Consider the following 20,812-nt stretch of genomic DNA (forward strand, 5'->3'; position numbering starts at 1 on the left):
GTGGAGCTCTTGTCCCTTCTGTGTGAATGTACTCAGCTGAAATAAAGCAAAACTCATAGACAAAAGAAAGATACAAAATACATAAGCTGAGTGTACTTCTGGATGGATGCATTATGCATTGGGTGAATGGAAAGATTTTTAAAAGAACTGATAAAATTCAAAATGTGTCTAGAAGATGATAAATATCAAACAAAACATGGAAAAGTCTGTCAATTATTTGGATGTTTTCCAAAATTCAAATATTGGACATTACTAAGCATCTGAATTTCTTAGACAAACAGTTTTTAATTATATATTTAACATGATACAGACAACAGTTATATGATCAAAGATTAGAAAAAAATGGGAGAGGAAAAAAAATAAATAAAAATAATAAATAAATAGCAATCAGAAGGGAGGAGAAAAAGAGCAAAGAAAATTAATAGACTAAAATCCGGCTTTTATGTAACTTGGTTGTGAAAGAAGCCAGCAAAAACAAAAAGGAACGTTTAGCCCTAACAAAGATAAACCTTGGCTTTTCTCTGTTTATTTCACAATCTTGATAACATTGTAGTATTCTGCGAATGAGAACATGTTTGATTCGTTTTTAGCCTTAAACATGACTAAGAACTTAAAAAGCAGAAATAATTTCTAAAAGAATAGATTAGGCAGTGACATAAAAAAGAACTGTAATGACCTAAGTGTTTGACATGTACATTTCAAGTCTCTATAGCCCTGATTTTTTGAGGCAAAAGAATCTAATCCCTCCTAGATACCAAAAAAAAACTTCAATCAACCCCCCCAACCCAAAAATCTCCCAAAACAAAAAATTAAACCTCCCCCCCAAAAAAATCACAAAAATTGCCTTCACAAAGTAAAATCACAGTCTTAAATATTTCCTTTTATTTGTACTCACTATATAATAAAATGGCTTATTGCATAATTGAATAGTCCTTTCTTGTAATAAACTAAAATATCCTACCTTCATAGTTCTGCTCCATGGAACTCTACAGAATAAGTCCAGTTCCATAAAACATTACTTCAAATGTTCTGACATCTATCATGTCCTTTCTTCATCTTCTTTTTTTACTTTTCTTTCAACTCTTCATCATATGACATGTCTTTAAATCTCCTTGCCATTCTGGTTATCCTATACTGATTACTTTCTAATTTTGTTAATTTTCTTCTTTATGTATGGCACTCAGATGAATATAATACTCCAGATGTGGTCTGGAAAGAATAGAGTATAATAGGTTTATTACTAATCCAAAGCTGGACATTAAACTTCTAATTTATGCAATCTAAGGTTACCTTAGCACTTTTAGCAACTATATAGCATTGTTGATCAATTAAGATAACCAGGCCTTTGTCATATAAATTACTTTCAAGTCTAGTCTCCTTATTCTACATTTGCACAATTTGGTTTTTGATACTAAATGCAAGACTTTATATTTGTCCCAGGTAAATTATGTTAATTACAATCTATCCTTCCCAACTGTTAATATATTTTTTAATTTTGATTTTTAAAAATAAAATCAAAACTATTTCATATAGCTTTATGTCATGTATAAATGTGATAAGCAATACATCTGTATCTGCATCCAAGTCACAGATTTCAGAATTTTAGAACTAGAAAGGACTTTGTTAATTACGTAATTCAATTATGTCATTTTGCATGTAAAGAAATTGAGACCCACAAAAGTGAAATATTTTGCATAAGATCCCACAACAAATTTCTTGCACAGGCTAGAATATATTAATAAAACTATTACATGTTGAAAAACCTCATGAAATGTCATTTGAAACATGAAAATCATAGTACTAAAGGGAACCATAACTGTGTGCTCTATTCATACACATATTCAAAGAATTATAACAAAAGCACATTTACACATGTGACCTGAAATATGACTTTTTAAAACTAGTAATTTATGATGGCTATATCATAGAATTAAACAACATTAACAAATTTACAATATAATCACCACTGCACATTAAGAACCAAATCTTGAAGTTCTGTTTTACCAATGCTTTTATTAAATCAGTGAACATTATATCATTTAAGAACAACAACAAAGTAGAAATCACCAGCATAATCTGATGTCCATTAGAATCATGAATCACATTTCCAGAACCATATTCAATGACTCATCAGAGTACTAAAACATTAACAACTTGTCATATATTTGTGATTGGTGATAGAATAGAAACTCTGTGAATTTTGTGAGTATTTTTACATAGTTTATATAATTCTATCTATATAATCTGTTTGATGTGTATAGTAATATAATTTTTTAAACTTTTTTAACCTTTTTTAAATCTTAGAAATAATTCAGAATTTTAGCAAAGTTGCAGGATACAAAATAAATCCACATAAATCCTCAGCATTTTTATACATTACCAATACAATCCAACAGCAAGAGATACAAAGAGAAATTCCATTCAAAATAAATGTTGAGAGTATAAAATATTTGGGAATATATCTACCAAAGGAGAGTCAGGAATTATATGAGCAAAATTACAAAACACTCGCCACAAAAATAAAGTCAGATTTAAATAATTGGAAAGACATTCAGTGCTCTTGGATAGGCCGAGAGAATATGATTAACATGACAATACTCCCTAAACTAATCTATTTATTTAGTGCTATACCAATCAGACTCCTAAGAAACTATTTTAATGACCTAGAAAAAATAACAACAGAATTCATATGGAACAACAAAAGGTCGAGAATTTCAAGGGAAATAATGAAAAAAAAAATTAAGTGAAGGTGGTCTAGCTGTACCTGATCTAGAACTATATTATAAAGCAACAGTCACCAAAACCATTTGGTATTGGCTAAGAAATAGACTAGTTGATCAGTGGCATAGGTTAGGTTCACAGGGCAAGATAGTGAATAAAATTTTGGGATAAGAATTCATTATTTGACAAAAACTGCTGGGAAAACTGGAAATTAGTATGGCAGAAACTAGGCATGGACCCACATTTAACACCACATACTAAGATTAGATCAAAATAGGTCCAAGATTTAGGCATAAAGAACGAAATCATAAATTGGAGGAACATGGGATGGTTTACCTCTCAGACTTGTGGAGGCGGAAGGAGTTTGTGTCCAAGGGAGAACTAGAGACCATTATTGATCACAAAATAGAAAATTTTGATTACACCAAATTAAAAAGTTTCTGCACAAACAAAACTAATGCAAACAAGATTAGAAGGGAAATTGGGAAAACATTTTTACAGTTAAAGGTTCTGAAAAAGGCCTCATCTCCAAAATATACAGAGAATTGACTTTAATTTATAAGAAATCAAGCCATTCTCCAATTGATAAATGGTCAAAGGATATGAACAGACAATTTTCAGATGATGAAATTAAAACTATTTCCACTCATATGGAAGAGTGTTCCAAATCACTATTGATCAGAGAAATGCAAATTAAGACACCTCTGAGATATCAGTACACACCTGTCAGATTGGCTAAGATGACAGGAACAAATAACGATGAATGTTGGAGGGGCTGTGGGAAAACTGGGACAGTGATGTATTGTTGGTGGAGTTGTGAAAGAATCCAACCATTCTGGAGAGCAATCTGAAATTATGCCCAAAAAGTTATCAAACTGTGCATACCCTTTGACCCAGCAGTACTACTACTGGGCTTATATCCCAAGGAAATACTAAAGAAGGGAAAGGGACCTGTATGTGCCAAAATGTTTGTGGCAGCTCTTTTTGTTGTAGCTAGAAACTGGAAGTTGAATGGATGTCCATCAATTGGAGAATGGTTGGGTAAATTATGGTATATGAATGTTATGGAATATTATTGTTCTGTAAGAAATGACCAACAGAAGGAATACAGAGAGGCTTGGAGAGACTTACATGAACTGATGCTGAGTGAAATGACCAGAACTAGGAGATCATTATACACTTCAACAATGATGCATGAGGATGTATTCTGATGGAAGTGGATATCTTCAACATAGAGAAGAGCTAATCGAATTCCAATTGATCAATGATGGACAGAATCAGCTACATCCAGAAAAGAAGCACTGGGAAATGAGTGTAAACTGTGAGCACTGGTTTTTTTTTTTTTTGGGGTTTTGTTTTGTTTCTCTTCCCAGATTATTTTTACCTTGTGAATACAATCCTTCCTTTGCAACAACAACAACAAAATTCTGTTCTGCACATATATATTGTACTTAAGATATACTATAAGATATTTAATATGTATGGGAATGCCCGCCATCCAGGGGAGGGGGTGGAAAGAAGGAGGGGAAAAACTCGGAACAGAAGGGAGTACAAGGGATAATGTTGTAAAAAAAATTACCTATGCATATGTACTGTAAAAGAAAATGTTATAATTATAAAAATTAATTAAAAAAAAAAACTTTTTTAAATCCCTGGAAATATCTGAGAACTGAATATTGAGTAGTGGTCACTTCTGATTGGCAAAGGTTGGGATTTAGATTTTCCAACATAACAATTGTCCAAGTTCAACTAAAAAGATTTTTTAAAAACCCTGAGAATGAAGTAGGCCATATATTCTTCAATATTTTCTTACTTGGGCAGCAAGGTTGCACAATGGTTGGAATATTGGGTCTGAAGTCAAGAAAAAGAGTCTTCGTGAGTTCAAATCTGGCACTTACTAGCTATGTGAGCAAATCACTTAACCCTGTTTGCCTCAATTTCCTCATTTTTAAAATGAGCTGGAGAAGAAAACTCCAAATGGTGTCACAAAAAAATCAGGTATGACTGAAATGACTGAACAACAGCTTCCTATTGTGAAACCGGAATAGCTCAGTCGAAATCAGCTAATCAGGCTCAGGGTTAGAATTGTAATCATGGCCCATAAAATTCAATAGAAACAACTTCAATGTTGAAAAGATTTAAAATGATGCTATTTGTGATTAAAATCAAATAAAATATTATTCCCTCTGCCTTTGAATCCACCATAAAAATCAATAATTCTAGGTCATAGAGGAATCCTCTCAGGGTAATGGGAATTCTACTAAACTTTCTTACACTCCTCATAAAGGAATTTTTAAGCTTTAGGCAGCATAGAAACAAAATGTCCAGTCTAGCCTACTTAAAACAGAATTCCCCTCCTATCACTGCTTATTGGTAGTAAGATTCCAAAAACTGTTTAGGGAACATAGCATTATACAGTGTTATATTATATTAACATAGTATCACATAAGCCTGACATCATATACAACACTGGAGGAAGAATTAAATACAAATAACAAAAAGATTTTTAAAGTCTTCTTGAAAAAGCATAATCCACACAGGGAAAGTAATATCAGGCCTAGTTCAGAGTAGATATCCTAATTGACCAGGAACAGCATAGACTACTATACTATCACAAGTCTTTGTAAGCCTATTGTAAGAAGCCAATAGGTCATAAACTTCTTTCATGCAACCTGTCTTAGGACTTGGATTTATGTCTGAATTCAAAATAAATCACCACCTACTCAGTCCAAAAGCAAAATATTTTTTTTCTCATTAACAAATTTCTAGAAGATAATATCAAATTTTGGCCCCTGTAGAGGCCTGTACTGAGGGACTTTTTCTAGTCTAGATTAAACACTTCCCTCTTATCTTCATTCAGGGACTCAAATGTTATCATAAAGTCAGCTAAAGAATTCCCTTTTTTCCATTATAATTCCTATTTTGCCATGATTATACTAATTAATATTTCTTAAATAGCTACTGTGTATTAGACACCATGCTTTGTATGTGGTTCACAAGTATAAAGTATGAAGCAAACTTAATTGCAAAGAACTTATATTTTGACAGGGAGACAATAAGTATATCTATCATCTTCAGCTTAAGTTAGGTAAAGTTTATTAATCCATCTATATACATATAATAATTACTATCATTTATATAGTGCTACAAAGTTTGCAAAATATTTTACATGTTATTTCATTTTAACCACCCCATGAGGTAGGTGCTATTATTATTCTTACAATATATTTTACAACTAAGTGTCTGAGACAGGACATAAACTCAGGTCTAGAATACAAATCTAGTACTCTATCCAGTACAGTTAAAATTCAGTTAGAAAGTAATTTGGAAAGGAAGGCACTAGCAATTTGGGAGAATCAAAAAAGGTTTTGTTAAGAAGATAGTAGGGGCAGCTAGGTGGCACAGTGGATAGAGCACCAGCCCTGAATTCAGGAGGACCCGAATTCAAATCTGGCCTCAGACACTTAACACTTCCTGGCTGTGTGACCCTGGGCAAGTCACTTAACCCCAACCTCAGGGAAAAAAAAAAAAAAAAAGAAGATAGTACCTGAAAGAAGTCTTAAAGAATTAGAGAGTCTATGAGACTCTCTATGGTAAAGATAGATACACATCAGATACATGAGAAAACCAGAACAAACATACAATAAAAAGAGATGGTGGGTTTTGAGTGAAAAAGCCAATATTAAATTACAGAGTGCAAGAAGGATTTATATAAAGGGCTAGAACTGAGCAAATGCATTTGGATAATGGAGCACGTGAGACTAATTGCCAATTGGACGGTTCTCTATTAATTTGTTTGAAGGTTGACCCTCCCCAACTATTCTGTGCTGACTTGATTGGTGGGACAAAGAGGGGGAAGTGACGTGTGTGGGAGGAAGAGGAGGAAGAAGAGGAAATTGAGACTCTCACGCTCAGTCTCTTGTGGGGTTGGAGCAAGGAAGGTGTGTGGGGAGATTGCTAGATTTAATCCCCTGACCTTGATGGCAAAAGATCAAGAATAAAGACCTCTAGTGATCTGACTCCGGCTGATTTCTGGAAAGACAGAGTTCCAGCAGGTTTACTATAGCTGGAAAGACAAGTTGAAGCCAGATTGTATAGGACTTTAAAGGCTAAACAAAGTGTTTATATTTTATTCTTTTTAAATTAAATTCTATTTTTAAGAAGTAAAAATCCATTTCTCTCCTTGTCCACTCCCCCTATCATGAGAAAAAGGGCAAAATTTTAATTACTATCATGTATAGTCAAACAAAACAGATTCCTGCATAATAGAAGAAAGGAAGGAAGAGAAGGAAGAAGAGGAGGAGGAACAGGAAGAGGAGGAGGAACAGGAGGAGGAGGAAAAAGAGGAGAAGACAAAAAAGAAGGAGAAGGAGAAGCATTCTGCACTACATCCTTCTCTCTACCAGCAGTTGGAAAGAATATTTTTGTCATAAATCCCTACTGAATTACATCTAGTTATTACATTGATTAAATTTCCAAGTCTTTTGAAGTTGTTTCTTTTCACAGTATTGTCATTGTGTAACTTTTTCTCCTGATTCTACTCACTTATCTTTATAAGTACATACAGTCTTTCTAGATATCACTGTAATCATTTTTTTTTCACATTTATAAATAATAACTTGTTTGGCTATTCTCCAATTAATGAAGACTCCCTCACTTTCCAATTCTTTGCCACTACAAAAAGAATTATAAGTATTTATGTAACTTTTTTCAGGTTTTGTTTTACTTAGGACTGTTTTTTTCCTTTATTCCCCCCCCCTCTCTTATTCCTCCTTCTCCAGTCTCGATTTTTCCTCCTATTTCCTTGTTGAGTGAAATATATTTCTATAATTGACTATGTGTATTTTTCCTCCTTTGATCAGAAGAAAGTACAAGTTCATGTCAATTGTTTTTCTCTTCCCTTCCTCTTTATTTGTATCAACTTCTTCCATACTCTAATTTTTGAGATATTTTCCCTAACCTTTCATTCCTTTCTCCAGTCACAGTATATTTCCCTCTCTTTTCCATTCTTTTAAAAAGATCTTCAAGACACAATGAGTCTGACTTTCCACCTAATTAAACTTCCTCTGTGACCCCTGATGATAATATGGTTGAGAGGCAACATATTTCATCTCTCTATATTAGAATGTTTTTCTATGTTTTGTCTCTTATGATTATTTGTTCATGTTTACCATTTCATATTTCTTCTGGCTACTATGTTTGCACTTTAAAGTTTCTGATGAGTAATTTGTTTGTTTTTTTATCAGAAAGACTTGGATGTCCTTTATTTCATTATATTTTAATTTTCCCCTGGAGGATTATGCACAGTTTTGTCTATATCTTTTGCTTGCTGGCATATTGTATTCCAAGCTTGCCTCTCCATTATATATGACTAAATCTTTGGTGATTCTCATTGTGATTGCTCAGTAGTTGAATTCTTTCTGTCTGCTTGTGATGTTTTTTCTTTGACCAGAAGGTTCCAGATTTTGGTTATAATGTTGAGAGTTTCAGGAGATTAGTGGATTCTTTTATTTTCATTTTACTCTTTGGTTCTTAGTTACCTTGGCAGATTTTTAAAAATGATTTCTTGGAATATGATATCTAGGACCTTTTTTTAAAAAAAATCATTTTTGTCCTGTTTTCTATATCAGTTTTTGTTAAACTATGAAGTACGTTACATTTTCTGTTTATTAGTATTTTGACACTATTATATTTCTTATTGTCTCCTGAAGTCATTGGCTTATTAGGATTCTTACAAGATGCTAAGTCACTGGAATGAATAGAGAATAATTATCTAATTTAGCATGGTTCAATATGATTGATCTGATCCTACAAGGAGATGTTATGGGCCAGAACTTGAGACAAGGTAATGTACTTAGTTCACACTTTTAAAGGAGTTCATACCTTTAAAGGAGTTCATTAAATGATTCACACATTAGACTTCACACCTTTCAAGAGCATATGTAAGGAGGAAAGGAAAAGCCTGCTCATGGACTTCCAGGAGATTCACAACTAGGATTGACTTCCAGGAGATTCACAAGCCCACAGAAACTCACAATCCCATACTCTTGCAGGTGAAGTCTGATTCATTCTAACTTCCACCTTTATGTGGGCTGGAGACATTCAGACAAGAGCTCTCAGGAACCAAGGAGAGAGGAAGGCCTCCAGAAAACTAGCTGAGTCCCAAGTGAACGAGATAAGATTTTGCAGATAAAGGATAAAGGAGATAAAGGATTTGGACTTTAACTCCTGGCTGCATTTGGTGATTATTGGAACTGAACTGAAACTAAGGCAGAAGCTCCCCAAGAAACCTGCTCGCAGAGAACATGGGACAGACAGGATCCTGATTTCAGTGGAAAAGCCTCTGATCCTGATTCAGTGGAAAAGTCTCTCTGACCCAGAAATTAGGGTGAATACAACAAGGAAACTTTGTTAAAGAGCTAAAGTAGAATTTCAGCAAAATGGGGAAAATTTTTAGACAATAGCTTTCTTTTTCTCTTCAAAGAAAATGTTTAGAGAGCATTGTTAAGGTTATGAAAAGCCAAGGATTGATTATAATTTTTAGAAACTGTGCAGTACATATCTCTTTGGAAATTATCAAAGTGGTAAATAGAAGGGAATTAGATACGTTAATTACCTGGGAGAGAGGGTTTGCTTGTATTTTTATAGACAGAAAAGGAAACAGATGGAGAAAGAATCAGATGAGTGCCAATGAATTGTATTCACCTTGTCCATCAGAGAGAGACAGAAAAAGAGAAAAATCTGGAAACAAAGGAGAAGACCAAAGAACAAAATCTGCAGGAATCATTGGATTCCCTAACATAAAATAAGACTGTTGCAGGACTTGAAAACCAGCAGGGATCATTGGATTCCTTGAAATGAAAAATTGTTGATGAGACTATTGCAGGACTTCAAAACTTGCAGGAATTATTGGATTCCTGGCACATAAACTAATGCACAATGGATTCCTTTTGGACTATTTCTAGGACTTATGGATATGCATAATTCCTCATGTGTTATGTTACTATGTGCTTATGTAATTTATGTAATTATGTGTTATACCTCCCATATTGATGGATTTATGTATATCTGTTTCAAGTGAGCCCCTTCAGAAACCCACTAATCTGATTTGATTTCCCATTTCTTTGATGTTTTCATCTCCCTGAGAAGTCAGGGAGGGTGTGACCACCTCTTTTATGATGTTTTCACTTCTTTTTTGAGCAGTCAGGGAAAGAGTGATCACCTTTTTTGGAATTCTTAACTCCTTGAGAAGTCAGGGAGGTCACGACCACTCTATGTTCTAAATCAAAAGAAAGGAGGAGATGTTAGGATTCTTACAAGGTGCTAAGTCACTGGAATGAATAGAGACAATAATTATCTAATTTAGCATGGTTCAGTATGATTGATCTGATCCTACAAGGAGATGTTATAGGCCAGAACTAGAGACAAGGTAATGTACTTAGTTCACACCTTTAAAGGAGTTCATACCTTTAAAGGAATTCACTCATTGGTTCACACATTAGACTTCACACTTTTAAAGAGCATATATAAGGAGGAAAGGAAAAGCCCGCTCATGGACTTCAGGAGATTCACAACTAGGATTGCCTTCCAGGAGATTCACAAGCCCACAGAAATCCACAATCCCACACTCTTGGAGGCAGAGTCTGATTCATTCTAACTTCTACCGTTGTACTGGCTGGAGACATTCAGATAAGAGCTCTCAGGAACCAAGGAAAGAAGAAGGTCTCCAGAAAACTAGCTGAGCCCCAACTGAAGGAGATAAGATTTTGGAAGAGATAATAAAGGATCTGGATTTTAACTACTGGCTGCATTTGGTGATTATTGGAACTGAACTGAAACTAAGGCTGCCTCCAGAAGCTCCCCAAGAAACCTGCTCCCAGAGAACAATAATAATTTAGAGAAAAGAACATCACAGCTTCTATTTGGTTTATTCTGTTTTCAGGGGAACTGTTACTTGGGTAAGATTTTGTGCCCCTTATAATATGATATTAATTCCCATTCCTTTATACTATACCTCTCATTTGTTTTTCTTTTCCCCTTTAATTTCATTTATTAAAAATGTTTTAACCCTGTTTTTGAAATTTTTGCTATACATCTCTTTTAGGAATTCTAATTGAATTTGTTACCAAGTTGTGGGATTCTTTTTGTTTGTTTGTTTGTTGATTCTTCCAGTCTACTTCCTGACTTCAAACTTGATGTTAAGATTGGGTTCCTTGCATTTTTTGAAGAGATCTGGACAGATATACTATTGCTGTTTTCTTAGAGTATTGACTATGGTATTACAGAATGTCAAAAATAACTCAGGCTGTAGATCTGCAAGCTGGTGGTATTCCCAAAGTTATTTGCTCCAAGGCAAAATCTGATTGTTATTCTTCGGATCTGAGCTCTGCAAGTTCTTGATCTGAATTTGGTTTTGAGCTAGAAGCCCAATATAGAATTTTAAGAGATTACTGCTAAACTCAATCACTATAATCTTCCAGCTGGAAAATTCTGATGGTTTAGAGTTTGGAATCCTCTTTAGTCTAGGATTCCTATCTTGTTTATTCTTCTGAATACTTCAGATTAGACTGGAGTCTAGAAATGAGACTCAAATCCCCTCTTGGCTTTTTGCTTTTAAACTTGTTCTTCTCAGTACACAACTTGGTAACAAATTCAATTAGAATTCCTAAAAGAGTCTTCTTAGGGGAAATAAAATCTCTTTTTGCCACACAGATTTCAGTCTAAAGTGGGGACTTATATCTAGGAATGGTGTGACTGTTCTGGAACTGTGACTCCGAACATGATAATAAACAACAGATCTGCTAGATGAAAACTCTTTGTGATGCTATGATATAAATGGTGGACCTCCTCATTCCCTAATACACAGTCTCCCTTGCCAAACTACATAATTTCTGTCAAATTTATGCTAATATGGGCAAAAAATGACAGTCATTTTTTAATTTTTAATTTTTAAAAAATCTTTTAAAAATTCCCCATCATGGTTTGGTCTGATGGGTTTTCTAGATATGTTTGAAGGAGGGGTTTTTTTGTTTGTTTGTTTTGTTTTGTTTCATTTTGCTTTCTATTAATTAATTGTCTTGGAATTGATGAAGTCCTAATGATGAAGTGCAAGAATTGGGGTGGGAAATCCCCTCTGATTGGAGGTGCTGTCCCTTGCAAAAGCATTCTCAAACCTGAAATCTGTGTGGCAAAAGAGATTTTATTTCCCCTAAGAAGATAGCTTTCTAGGAAGACAGCCTTATTAGTAGACAAAAGATCCTGTTAGGAAGATGGCAATGGTTAACACTGAAAAGAGAATAATGTCACCAGTAGGTATGGTCTGTTAAGATGCCTGCAAAGATATCTGGATATGTAGCCCTAGATATATTGGGGCTTGCTTGATCTTTGGCCCAGACATAGAGAGAGGGGTTAACTCCTGAGAGACTGACTTTCAATTCAATTCAATTCAATTTTAACTTGAATGAAATTACTTAACTGGGAATTTGAGCCACTCAATTGGACTATCAGGCCAAGATCTCCAAGTGAATGAGACCACTTAACTTTGGGAGGGCATTGTCTAGGAAAGGTATGCTTTTCCCAGGAGAGAGCTTGAGACTCTGAATCACCCTTCTTTCACAGTTTCAGAGCCCTCCTCAAAGGTTAAAGGGGACACAATTTACATCAGATGCATCTCTTGATATTTTTTAATTCTTTAAGAGCTCTGGTTTCAGACTTATTTTCAATCTTATTGTTCTATTATATTTCCTTTTTGAACCATTCAAGAATTTCTTCCTGTTGATCCATGATCTCTGGTGAGTCTATAAAATTTTCTTTTGATTCAGGTAATTTTGATTCATTTCACTTTATATTTAATACTTTTTCATGGTGTTTTGAATTCCAAGTTTTTATTCACTTTTGAGAGATAGCATGATAAAGTGAATGAAGTATTCAACAAACAATTAACTAGACCTTGGCTCAAATCCAGCTTCTGATGCTAGATCTGTACCTATAAAATGGAATTGGAGTAAATGTCTCCCAATTTCGTTTCAACTCTTAACCCATGATCCTTTGATGCCTTCTCTTTTTATGAATGCCTCAGTTGATTTGTCTTGCGACCTAGATTTGTCTTTATACTACATCCCTTAACCTCACAGGATTTTTGCCATCCTACTGTATTCTCAGGGGTACTTTCCTACCTGTCCAGTATTCTCACATCTTATTCTTCCAGGACTCTGCAATCGTGACAATGGCCTTTTTACTACTCCTTGAACATGACATTTTAGTCTATCAACTGCATTTTCAATGAATATCTCCCATGCCTAGAATTTTTTTCCCTCCTCATTTCCATCTTCTAAATTCTCTGGTGTTATTCAAATCTTATATAAAATCCCACTTAATGCAAGAAGACTTTCCTGAACTACCTTAATGTTAATGAATTTTCTCTCAGATTATTTCAAGTTTATCTTCTCTACATCTTGTTTGTACATCATTGTTCCTATGCTGATTATGGATTCCTTAAGAGTAGTGAATGATGGGGGGGGTGGCCTTTTATTTTTAATTAATTTTTAACATTCACTTCAAAGAAATTTTTTGAATTGTAAATTCTCTTCCTCCATTTATTCCTGCCCCACCTATTGAGAAGGCAAGCTATATGATATCAATTATGTATGTGAAGTAAAAAAAAAGTCCATGTTAGTCATATTACAAAAAATAATAATAATTAAAAGCAAGAAATGTAAAGAATGTGAAAAACATATGATTCAATCTGCACTTAGAGTCTATCAGGTCTCTCTGGAAATGGATTTTTTAAATCTATGGGTCCTTTGGACTTGTCCTAAATCATTGTCTTGATCAGAGTTGTCACATCTTTACAATTGATCATAGTTACAATATTGCTATTATTATATATCATGTTCTCCTGGTTCCAATCACTTCACTTTGTGTCAGTTCATATAATCTTCCCAGGTTTTTCTGAAACCATTATATCTATCATTTCTTATAACTCAATAGTATTCCACCACAATAATAAACTACAACTTGTTCAGCCATCCTCCAATTGGTGAGTACCTTCTCAGTTTCTTTCTTTCTTTCTTTTCTTTCTTTTTGCCATCACAAAGACAGGTGGTATAAATATTTTTCTACATACAGGTCCTTTTCCTGTTCTTTTGATCTTTTGAGGATAGAGAATGAGTAGTGAATGGTGTTGCTGGATCATTTGCTATGCATAGTTTTAAAGCCATTTAGGGATAATTCCAATTTATCCTACAGAATGACCACACCAGTTCACAATTCTACCAAAAGTTTATTAGTATCCTTGTCTTTCCACATACTTTTCAGAATCTGTTATGCTTCTTTTATGTCATATTATTCAATCTGATAGATGGGAGGTAGTAGTCAGAGTTGTTTTAATTTGCCTTTTTTTAATCAATACTAACTTAGAACATTTTTTCATGTGACTATAAATAGCTTTGTCTAAAAACTGTTCACATTCTTTGGCAATTTATTAATAAGATATGATTTATTTTTGTAAATTTCTCTCGGTTCCTTATATATTTGAGAAAATTTACTGCAAATTCCCTTCCCCTCCTCTTGTTTCCTGCTTTTTCCCTCTGAATTTTGGCTGCATTAGTTTTGTTTGAGCAAAATCTCTTTAATTTAATGTAATCAAAATTATCCATTTCATGTCCTGTGCATGTCCTTTCTGTCTTTTATTTGCTTATAAACTTTTCCCTTAACCATAGATCTAGTAGGGAATTTTTCCATCTTCCCCTAATTTATTTATGACATTACCTTTATTTCTAAATCATTTGCCCTTTTGACTTTATTTTGGTATACAACAAGAGATCTATGCTTAGTTTCTACTTAACTATTTTTTCAGTTTTTCCAGTAATTTTTTGTCAAATGATGAGTTTTTCACCAAAAAACTTAGAACTTTGGATTTATCAAATACTGTATTACTATGGTCATTTACTAATGTGTACAGTGTGCCTAATCTGTTTCACTGATCCAGCATACTATTTCTTAACCAGTACCAGATTGTTTTGAAGATTATCACTTTGTAATATAGTTTGATATCTGATACTATTAGTCTACCTTCTTTCATGTTTTTTTCCATTGATTCCCTTTATGTTCTTGACCTTTTGCTCTTCAGGATAAATGTTATTGTTTTTCTAGCTTAACAAAACATTTTTGGAAGTTTTATTGGCATTAAACGAATATATTAATATGAGTAGAATGGCCATTTTTATTATATTGGCTCCTAGAATATCCCATTATAGATAATGCTTACTTTTGGTTTTAGATACATCATCATTTTAAAAAAGTCTTCATTTATTTCTATGCTTTCTAAGAAATGCATAAAGAAATGAGTATTGTATTTTGTCAAAGCTTTTTTTTTTTTTTTTTTTTTTTTTGCATCTATTGAAATCATCCTGTGAGTTCTGTTGGTTTTGTTATTTATATGGTCAATTGTGTTGATAGTTTTCCTAATATTAAAATAACTCTGCATTCCTAATATAAATTCTGGTCTTATTATATGACCTTTGTAATATATTGCTATAAGCTCCTTGCTATTATTATATTTAAAATTTTACATTGATGAATTCATTTAGAAAATTAATCTGTTAGTTTTTCTTCTCTGTTTTTGCTCTTCTTAGTTTAGGGAAAAGGATCGTATTTGTGTTGTAAAAGGAAATTGCTGGGACTCCTTTGTGTATTTTTCCAAATAACCTACATAGTATTGAACTAATGTTCAGTGAAATTCACTTGTGAATTCATCTGGTCCTAGGGAATTTTTCTTAGGGAGCTTATTGATGGCTCATTCAATTTCTTTTCTAAGATAAAATATTGGGAGTCTACCTGCCAAAGTAAACCTAGGAACTATATGAACATAATTATAAAATACTTTTTCACATGATCTAAACAACTGGAAAAATATTAATTACTCATAGGTAGGCTAAGTCAATATAACAAAAATGAGAATTCTACCTAAATTAATTTACTTATTCAGTGTTAAAATTTAAAAAATACATCCCATAGAATTAGAAAAAATAACAAAATCCATTTGGAAGAACAAAAGGTCAAGGGAAATAATAAAAACAAATGTAAAGGAAGGTGGTCTAGCCATACCAGATTTCAAATCCTATTATAAAATGGTAATGATCAAAGCCATCTGGTACTGGCAAAGAAATAGAATTGTGGATCATGGAATAGATTAAGTACACAACATACGTTTGACCATTATAATCAAATATTTTATAAACCCCAGGGCCCCAGTTTTGGGGACAAGAATTCATTATGACAAAAACTACTGAGAAAACTGGAAAATAGTATGGCAGAAACTCTATGTAGACCGATGTCTTACACTGTACCAAAATAAAGTCAATATAGGTCCATGATTTAAATATAAGGGATGATATCATTAAGAGAGCAAAGAATAGTCTACATGTCAGATCTATGGAGAAGGAAAAATTTATGATCAAACAAGAGACAGGGAACAATACAGGATATAAAATGGATTAAAAAGGTTTTCCACACACAAAAGGAATGTAACCAAGATTATCAGGAAAGCAGAAAGCTAGGAAACAATTTTTATGATTGTATCTGATTAAGGCCTCATTTCTCAAATATATAGAAAATTGATTTAAATTTATAATACAAGTCATTTCCTAAATGATAAATGATCAAAAGCATATGAACAGGCATTTTTCAGATGAAGAAATCAAAGGTGTCTATTGTCATAAAAATGCTCTATTTATTAGAGAAATACAAATTCAAACAACGCTGAGTTACTACTTCACACTTATCAAAGTAGCAAATATAACAGAAAATGAAAATAATAAATATTAGAAGGTATGTGGGAAAAGTGGAACCCTAATGCACTATTGGTGGAGTTGTGAACTAATTCAATTATTTTGGAGAGTAATTTGGAACTCTGATCCAAGAGTTATAAAACTTCTCATAAAAACTCTTTGATCCAGCAATAATACCACTTGATCTATATCCCAAAGATATTAAAGGGGAATGAGGGACTTTCTGTAAAAAAAAAAAAAAAAAAAAAAAAAAAAATATATATATATATATATATATATATATATATATATATATATATATGCATCTCTTTTTTTCATAAAGAACGGAAATTGAGGGGTTTCCCATCAATTAATGAATGGCTGATGAAGTTGTGGTATATGATTATAATGGAATATTGTGCTATAAGAAATGATGAGTAGGTGGATTCCAAGAAAAACCTGTAGTGATGTAAACTAATGCAAAGTAAAGAGAGCAGAAACAGATAAAGATTGTACATAACAATGGCAATAAATGTGGATTAATTAGCTCCTCTCTGAAATACAGCCATTCAAGACAATTCTAAAGGACTTCTGATGAAAAATTCTTTTCACCTCCAAAGAACGAACTGATGAAATCTAAACGCAGATTGCTGCATTCTGTTTCTCACTTTTTTTTTGTTTTGTTTTTCTTTTGAGTTTGTGTCTTCTTTCACAACTAATATGTTTGGCATGAGTGAACAAATATAATCTATATCAAATTGCTTACTCTATTTCAAGGTGAGGGGGAATTGAGAAAGGAATCAGAAAATTTTGAACCAAAAAAAATTTTAAATGAATATTAAAAATTATCTTTTTTAATTGAGAAGAAATACAATGTTATTTAATATAAGTAATTAAAAATTTCATTTTTATTAACTTTTTCCTTGATTTTCAGGATTTATATTTTGCTATTTAATTTAGGGGTTTGTTCTTTTTCTAGGTTTTTTTTTAAGTTATATTTTTAATTCATCGATCTGCTCTTTCTCTTTTTTATTGGTGTATTTATGTAGAAATTTACATTTTCCCACAAACACTTCTTTGGGTGCATTTCACAAATCTTAGTATGTTGTCATGCTGTTATTATATTTAATGAAATTATTTGTTGTTTCTATGACTTGTTCTTTTACCACTCATTCTTTAAGATTAGATTATTGAGTTTCCAATTAATTTTTTATCTATTCTTCCAAGATTATTGAATGTGATTTCTATTGCATTATCATCTGGAAATTTCTGCTTTTCTACCTTTGGTTGTGAGGTTTTTATGTCCTAAAACATGGTCAATTTTTGTAAATGTATCAAATACAGCTGTGAAAAGGCATGTATTTCAAGCCTTTTAGTCCTTTAATATAGAAACTACTACATCTTTTGTATCCTGATTGTGGCTCTACAATATTTGATTTGTTTCTTTCTGGCTGATTGTAGCATTTTATCCTTGATCTGAGAGTTCTAGAATTGGGTTATAATATTTCTGGGATTTCTCATTTTGGGAACTCTCTGAGAAAGAGATTAATTGATTTTTTTCAATGTTTCCTTAATTTATTTTCCAGGTCAGTTATTTTTTCCAATATTTCAAATTTTATTCTATTTTTCCCCATTTAAAAAAACTTTGTTTTATTATTTCTTGATGTCTCATGGAGTCATTATCTTCCACTTACCCAAGTGTAATTTTGAAGAAATATTTTCTTCAGTGAGCATATGTACCTTTTTCCATTTGTCCAATTCTACTTTTTAAGGAGGTCTTTTCTTTAGTGAATTTTTGTACCTCTTTTTCTGGTAGCCACTTCTGTTTTTTTAAGGAATTCTTTTTTTCCCTCAATGGATTTTTGTGTCTCTGCCAATTTATCAATCTGTTTTTTTTAAGATAAATTTTCTTTATTTTTTGTGCCTCTTTTACCAAGCTATTGAATCATTCTCATTGTTTTCCAAATTTTCTTCTCTCTTGATTTTTAAAATCCTTTAAGTGTTCTTTCAGAAATTCTTATTGTGGTTTTGTCCAATTCAAAAAAATTGTTGTTGTTGAGACTTTGCTGTTTTGACATTCTTGTATTGGGAGTTTGTGCTTCAATTTTCCTTGTCACCATAGTAACTTTTATGGTCATGTTTTTTGTTGTTGTCTGCTTGTTTTTCCAGCCTATCTTTTGACTTAATTTTCATATTAAAGTTGGGCTTTGTTTTTGAGTGGAGGGGCAATTGTCCCAAGCTTTAGTTGTTTTTGTTTTTGTTTTGTTTTTTTTGTTTTTTTGTTTTTTTTCATACTGCTCTTTCCAGCTCTTGTTCTTGGGGCCTGTAAGTTTTAGTGTTTCCAAGATAATATGATTTAAGAAGAGGTCTGATGATTGCTCTCCTGTGTAAAGGTTCTGTTTCTCTTCAATTATAATCCTTTTCTGGGAGGAGATCTCTTTTCTGGAAAATCTTTTCCTCTGTGAGCAGGTTTCTTAGGAAGCTTCTGGAGCCTCCAGCCACACTCTCCTTCCAGACCACCGTCTAAACTCTGTCCCAGACTAGTGTAACTCCAGGCTCAATGCTGCCTCTTTTATCCTCCCAGAGATTGGGCATGTGAGAACTCAATGGGGCCTGGGGAAATAAAATACTTCAACCAATGAACTTGCTCCTCTTAAAGGTGCAAACTCCTTTAAACATGTAAACTCTTCCTCAGAAGTCCAAAGGTGTAAACTCCCCCTAAAGGCCGGAACTAAAGGTGTGAATTCTGAGCTAGAGAATTGCCCAACCTGAGTTCTCACCTTATAATCCTAACACTCCTGGTGCTCTGTTTCTTAACTAAGAAGGGTCTCTGATCTCTTGAAACTGAAAATGATACTGTTCCTCAGGGTCCTTGCTCCTTGTGATCACATATTATACTGTTCTTCAGGCCCTGCTTGCTTGTGACCACAAAGAATATGTTCCTCAAGGCTCCTACTGCTTCTCAGGGTCTCTCCTCCCTTAAACAACATAAGCTCCTTGCCCTGGAAATATGACATAAAATTGGACTTGGGAAATAAAGTTGCCAAATAGTGTTCTGTCCTTTGCCTAGTGTCAGCACAGGGGTTCCCTGTAATCTCTTTCTGATCAGTTGGCATATTCCATCTCTGACTTAAGAGCTCTCCAAGATGTTGTTGCTATTGTTTCTAACTCCCAGATACACCCCTGGTATTCCCATCATATGGGCTTTGGGTCACTCCAAATCTTAGTATCATAGATCTCTTCTTCTCTCTTTTTAAGTTCTCTTGGGCTAGAAAAATGTCTTTCCTTGCCATTTTTTTGGTTCTACCATCTCAAAATTCAATTTGAGACAGTTTAAAGTTGTTTAGCATGCAGTGTTGGGAGGCCTTGGCTGATTCCTCTATTCCACTATTTTGTCCTTCCCTTTAGAAGTCCCAAAATATGTTTTTTTTTGCCTTTTTTGTATCTCCAACACTTGGCACAGTGCCTAATATATTACATCATAATTGTTTAATAAATGATTAATGATTTTGCTTTACATACCCTCATATTCAAGGGTATGTTGACAAAGAAGTTCCAATGTTTATAACATCAACAGCTGAGTTTAACATGGCTCCCACATAAACAGTTTGAAATTCCAATAGGTAACATGTAACTGAATTTTCTAATTGTCTGAATCTAGAAGTATTTTGCATAGAGATGAAATTTAAGTCTATAGATGCTGATGAGGTAACCAAGAAGGAGCGAATTTAGAAGGAACAGAGACAAGGCACCAGAACAGTACCTTGGAGAATAGCCACAGTTTTGGGTATGTAATGTGAATGATGAGCCAGCAAAGAGGACTGAGAAGGAGCAATCAATATATGAGACAAAAACTAGGAGATGAGAGGAAGATAATGGTGTAATATTAAACATACAAATTAAGAAAGATATACTTTATATAATAGGAAATGTCTGAGATTGCAGTCATCATCATCACATTCACTGGTGTTTCCATCTTTTATCCCATTCTAGGCTATTGATATCACTGAATATTGGAACCTATTCTAAAACAATAGCAACCAGGGACAATTAAAACAGAAAGACCATTAAGAGATTTTTTTCTAATAGTACACAAGATTTAAAGCCGAAGTTAACAGGACTTCAACATAAGGACTAAACACAAACTAGAGGAGAAGTGGGCACACACAGACATGTGTGTGTGTGCGTGCGTGCGTGTGTGTGCATGCATGTGTGTGTGTGTGTGTGTGTGTGTGTGTAGAATTTACAGAATGAAAAGACATGTAAAAGATTAGAGGGAAAGAGGAAGATATAGGGGAATAGATAATGTATTCTAATCAAGT

Source organism: Sminthopsis crassicaudata, chromosome 4 (genome assembly GCF_048593235.1).
Source record: "Sminthopsis crassicaudata isolate SCR6 chromosome 4, ASM4859323v1, whole genome shotgun sequence".
NCBI lineage: Eukaryota > Metazoa > Chordata > Mammalia > Dasyuromorphia > Dasyuridae > Sminthopsis > Sminthopsis crassicaudata.